General features: G+C 31.2%; 1 pseudogene; it reads right to left on the bottom strand.

The window, feature by feature from the left end:
• Positions 1-4,595: 4,595 nt before the first annotated feature.
• Positions 4,596-6,124, bottom strand: LOC107911209 (pentatricopeptide repeat-containing protein At2g17140-like; annotated as a pseudogene).
• Positions 6,125-6,450: the final 326 nt, after the last annotated feature.

Below are 6,450 nucleotides of genomic sequence, written 5' to 3'. Positions count from 1 at the left end.
CTAATGTTCAAAAGTGTGTGTTAGAGTGGGAATTTGATGTTACCATAGAAGGGAAAAATGCTCAACATGTCATAAAACTTAAGAATAAGAGATGAAGTTTAATTTCCGAGCTTGGGGACAAAAGTGTAAATATGCAAAAGTTAGGGGGCAAAATTGTATTTTTTCAAAAAGTTGGGTGGAGGACTATTTTAATAAATGTGAACATTAAATGAGTTAAATTTTATATTATAGATCAAGAAAGACGAGTAGACTACCTCAAACGGGGAAAAGAGAAGATAGTGGAGTAAATTGCAAAATTATGATATTTTGCATCGAGGTAAGTAAACATGTGAATTAATGCATTATTTTGATATTATCTAATATATGTTGAGATTTAATTGAACATAGAATGAATACTTGGTATAGATACTAAAAATGTGGTTAAGTTAGGAACGGTGGTAAAGTGTTGAAAAACACGGTTTTCCGTTGAACACTCGGAATAGGCCAGAGTACATTGAATATTAAGGGGGTTGCTAAGTGCTGATTCCCCCAAGGGGTTGCTAAGTGCTGATTCCCCGATCCATCGGTGGTTGCTAAGTGCTGATTCCACCGTATTTTAAATGTGAAGGGGGTTGCCAAGTGCTGATTCCCCCAAGGGGTTGCTAAGTGCTGATTCCCCAACCCATTGGTGGTTGCTAAGGCTGATTCCACCGTATTTTAAATGTGAAAGGGGTTGCTAAGTGTTGATTCCCCCAAGGGGTTGCTAAGTGCTGATTCCCTGATTCATTGGTGGTTGCTAAGTGCTAATTCTACCGTATCATTGAATGTGAAAGGGGTTGCTAAGTGTTGATTCCCCGATTCATTGGTGGTTGCTAAGTGCTGATTCCACCGTATCATTGAATGTGAAAGGGGTTGCTAAGTGCTGATTCCCCGAATCACTGGTGGTTGCTAAGTGTTGAATCCACTGATAACGGATAACATTCCGAGTGTTCAACGGGAAAATTGGAAAATTGGAAAGGTGAATAGTTGAATATATATATATGGTGGACAAGGTTATGTGAGGAATATTGGGTTCGACACTTAATCAACGAAGGAAATACCAAAACTTCAAAAGAGCAAATTTAAATATAAAAATGTTTTGTATAACAACAGTTGGACAAATTTGAAAAATCACCATAAATGATGGAAAATGAATTAGAGGCTGAATAATATATGAAATTGAAGCTAAATGAATCTATTTTCATATGAAAGAAACAGAGCAAGCAAAGAAGCTGTATATTTTGGGATATTTAAATTTTATTGAGACAGGGTTGGATTGATTTTGAAATCCCCTATTCCAACTTTGGAAAATCACCAAAAATTGTAAAAAAAAATAATTATGGCTTGAAATTTACATGCTTGAATTCCTTAATGAGTCTATTTTTTAGATAAATAAACAATAACATTGTTTGAATTTTGTACAGAGAGTTAAGTAAATTTTAGTAATGAGAGGTCAGAACTGTCGAGCAGTGAAACAAGGAAATATTTAGAGAATAAAATGTACTAATTGGCTAAACAAAAAATTATGAAAATTTTATGGTGGAAAGGTATATGAGTCTAGTTTTTGAGAAAATTTACAGAACTTAATTTGGATCCCTGTACCTCTAGATAAAAATAAATTGGTGACAGTGACGCAGAAAAATAGTTTGCTGGAAATTGAACAAACATTGAAATCTATGTGTGATAAAAATTATGTTATTTTGTAATCTTGTGAGAAATTTATTTATTTGTCATATGTTTACTTACTAAGCTATATGCTTACTTGTTTTTATTTATTTTCTTGATTATAGTGACATCAGCCAGTTCGAAACTTGGACGAAGTCAGGAAATCATCCACACTATCATCAACTTTTTGGGTATTTTGGCAATCAACACTTTTGAAACATGGCATGTATAGATGAATTTATGTAATGTGGTATAAATATGTATATATAGTATTGTTTGGTTTAATAGGTAGGTGTTTATTAATGGATAAATTATGTCTGAATATATATAACTGTAATTGGTTGGAAATATTGAAGTTGGTTGAAATTGTCTTTGGAAATCTGCAGGGGGTTTTATGTAAAAATAAGCAGAATGCTGCCGAAATTTTTATAAAAAAAAATTAAGTGTTTGAGTTCTAGTAATACCTCATACTCTGTTTCGGTAAGGAACACAAGTAAGGGGTGTTACACAACCTATTTTAATATTTTAGTTTAAAAAAATGGGTCTTTTGAGGTCAATTTTGTAAAATTAAACTGAATAACCCAATAATTCTAATAATTACAAATTTGGGGCATATTAGAGTCCTAAACATCAAACTTTAATCCGAGAGACCCTAAATGGAACAAGTTTGGCCTGAAGATATATTAGCCCATATAGAAAAGCTTTCTTTTACTAAGTTCAACAAAATTCTTAAGGCGTTCGTTATTTACTCATTCATTAATATCCAATATATGGCCATCATAATTCAAATATGTAGAACTCATTTATTAAATGTGAATGGTGATTAAAAATAAATTAAATATTAATAGATGAAAAAGTAATAAAATAGAGTCAAATCCATAAATTTCACATAAGTTATGCACATTTATATATATGAAAATTTAATTTTAATTGATTTAAATATTAAAATTTGATTCAGATAGTGAAATTAATGATTTGTGAAAGCTAAACTAAACAAAAAATATTATATATCTATGCTATATAAAATGTTTATGATTGAGTTCATATCACGAGTCAATTGTCTTTTTTGTATACTTTCCTTGATTTCGTTGTTACCGTAGGCTTTACACAATCGATCAGATCATATAGATATTCTTTCTAAACAACATAGATCGTCAAAAGGATCTTGGAGACTCACCAAAACATGAAAGTCAAGACCTTTTAGAAAATGGATTCCTATTCAAAGGGTGCATAACTGCATGGATAAACTTACATTAACTCGTCAATTTGGAATCTAATTTGGGATTTTCCTTGAGGTATCAATAATGGATTAGAATTTAATAATATTGATTCATATACATATAGAAGAAAAGGATACATCATTTCAGTTAGAAATTATTTAAAAATTATTTTTAATAAAGTAATGAAGATTAATATATAGATGTGTTTGTCTTTTACTATTTTAATATGAAATATTTAAATAAAACATTTAAAAATTAAACTCAAGCTCTTCTAAAAAAAATCAAAAGTTTAAGAAGAGTTTATTTATAAACGCTTTACCATTTTATCTATAACTCAATTTTTTTATAAACATAATTTAATATTACGTTTTTCTTTTACTCACATCATAAGTGTAACAAAATATAATATTAGATTATGTGATATTCATAATATATATATAATTGTGGCATATTAATCTAGTATTCACTTTTCTCGGATAACTTAGGTTCGAATAAATTTTATACCAAAATATATATAATAAACACTAATGATTAGACTAGCATTTTGAGAAAAAAGTATTGAAAAAGGTAAATAATGTTTTGATATATAATTTTTATTTAAATTTTTTTCTCAATTTAATTGATTTTAATTGATTTTCAGTTAACTTGTAATATAAACTCAATTACATTTTATATAAAAATTTATTAAATTCACATCATGGATGACAATAAAATTATATAAAAACTATATTTATTAAAAATGAATATAAAAAAATAAATGAGATTTTGATTGAAATAGTAAAATAAAAATATTGAAAACAATATGTATTATAGGTTCAATTTGTATGGTGTATAATTTTTTATATTTTTATATGGAAAAGATGTAAAAAGGTTAAGAAAAAACTTTTAAAACAATATAATTTATATTTAGTCATTATCTAATTCAACTAAATTTATGAATTATTGTTAAATTTAGTCCAAGTTTATGGACCTTGCACCAATTATTTTTATTGAATTATTGTTAAATTTATTGTTCAGTCCAAGTTTATGGAGCTTGACTAAGGCTTCTTTTGGTTTGGCTTTGCATGCCGGTGAGGTACAGTTGGGGGGAAAATATGGTACCAACCTCACTGTTATGCTATTTGGTTCAGCATGTCAATCCAATGAGAAGCCATCTCCACCACGCTGGTCAGCTGAAAATCAGCTGGAGATTTCAGCATCAATTGAAATTAACTGAGCCGTTGGTATTTTTAATAGACAAAAATACTCTTACTTTTATTTATTATTTTACCATTTTATCCTTGAAAGTTAAACTAATTTCTTTCCCATTCTTATTTTTCTTCAGATTTGGCAGCCAAATTCTGCTGAAAACTTCATCCGCTCTTCAACTCATGCTCTTCAACTCTTCTTCAATTGACACTTCTACAAAACCCCACTCTCCTCCTTTCCCACTTCTCTCAAAGAAAAACATTAATCTTGTTCTCCCGAAAAAACACACCACCAACAACAAGCAGACTCAAAGAAACTCTATTTTTCAACTCATCCTATCAATCTTGTTCTTAACTTTGATCACTTGGTAAGTCAAAACCCTTCTTTTTCCACTCTATATATGTGTTTGAATTGTATCAAAGTAGTTTCTGTTTTTCCTTCTCATCTTGTTCTTAGCTAAGAAAAAAATAACTATCTGGGTTCATTTGTTTGTGCGTGAGGGTACTAGAAACTGTATGTAAACTCTTTGTGACCACATATACTAAGACCAATCTCGAATAACTCCTTCGCTACTCCAAAATCACTTGCCTTGCAGAAAGCTTCTATTAACATCCTGAAGGTAGAAATATTAATATTTATACCCATTTGCAGCATGTCATCCAAGATAGAAGTAGTGTCCTGGATTTTCCCATTTTTCCAAAGACTGAATAATGTTATTATATATGCAAACATTAGGAGTAATCCCTCTTTCTCTCATCTCATCGACAAGTCCATAAATTTCAAATATTTGATTTTTACTTCCTAAGCCAAGTATCAATGAATTATAAGTCTGTACGCTCTTATTACATCCTTTTTTCTCCATGTCCTTGAGAACTCGAAATGCAGATGAAATCTTTCCTTCTTTACAGAAAATATGGATGAAAGTATAAAAAATAATCACATCGGGTTGCAAGTTTTTACCCATCATCTCTCTGAATTTCTTTTTAGCTTCACCTATCTTTCCTGCTTTGCATAGAGTACTAATTATGATAGAATATGTAACTATCAGGAATACATCTCATGCTACGGCTAACATCATCAACTAGGCCAATAAATGAGTTCCCAAGGTTACCTAGAGCAGCACTTCCTTGTGTCCACATCTAATGTGCAATTTCTATAGCTTTGTCCAATTTCCCACTTTTACACAAACCATCAATTACAATATTGTAGGTCACAGTATCCACACCATAGCCTTTTTCATTCATCTTTTGCAATAACTCTTCTGCCTCCAATATTTTACCCTCTTTCCATAGGCTATGCAACAAAATATTACAAGTATAAGTATTAGGGACACAACCATTTCTCATCATCTCATTTAGAATAGCATTTGCTTCAGATAACTTCCCTTTACGACAGTAGTCGTGCAGTAAAGTGCTATAATTAACTGTATTAGGGGAAAGACCACTCCTTACAATAAAACCCATCACTATTCTAGCATCAGAAAGCATCCTATTCTTGCATAGACCATCCATCACAATGTTATACGAGTAAATATTAGGTTCTACACCTTTATCTACCATATCTTTAAGTACCAACTGAGCCTCTACTAACTTTGCATTTCTTAGCAACCCCAACAACCAAATATTATAACTATCTAAATTCATCAAATCACCAATTTTCTCCATGGACTCAACCAAGGCCTTTGCTTCCACCAACATCCCTTACTTGCAAAACCCTTCAAGCATTAGATTATAGGTTATAACATTAGGCCGAGGTAGCCCCAATGCTTCATCTATTTACATATCCCTAAAAATCCTTGATGCTTCAAGAACTTTACCGGCACTACAAAGAGCTGATATTCTAGCATTGAATATCACAACATCAGGAAACAAACCATCCTCTCTCATTTTTTCCACCAATTTTTTAGCATCACCAGTTTTACCTTCTTTACAAAAACTTGAAATCAATGTATTATACACAACTCTGTTAGGCAAAATCCCAGAACTTCTCATCTCATCCAAAAGCTGCCATTGGAGATAATTCCCTTGGAGATAATTCCTTACAAATACCAATTTTACCTTCACATGTGCTCTTTCTCCGGATGCACTAAGCTGCCATTGGAGATAATTCCCTTGACATGATCCTCCTAATTCATTCATATTCATGTCAAAACAACAGAAAGCTTTTTCTTTCTATAGAGCATGACAAAAGCCACACAAATCCTAGTAATTCCATAAACTCAGATCAAACCTAGAAATTCTTAACCCAAAAAAGAAAGCAAGAAATACCAAAGATCTTCCTTACCAGATGCAAAACATCAATGGAAACAAGCCGCGCATCTTGACCTTCGATTGTTACCAAAAGAACATTTCCGGCAATA

This window comes from Gossypium hirsutum, chromosome D11 (genome assembly GCF_007990345.1).
Source record: "Gossypium hirsutum isolate 1008001.06 chromosome D11, Gossypium_hirsutum_v2.1, whole genome shotgun sequence".
NCBI classification, from domain to species: Eukaryota; Viridiplantae; Streptophyta; class Magnoliopsida; order Malvales; family Malvaceae; genus Gossypium; species Gossypium hirsutum.
Note: the sequence above shows the minus strand (reverse complement) of the source record. Positions and strands in the feature narration are given on the sequence as shown.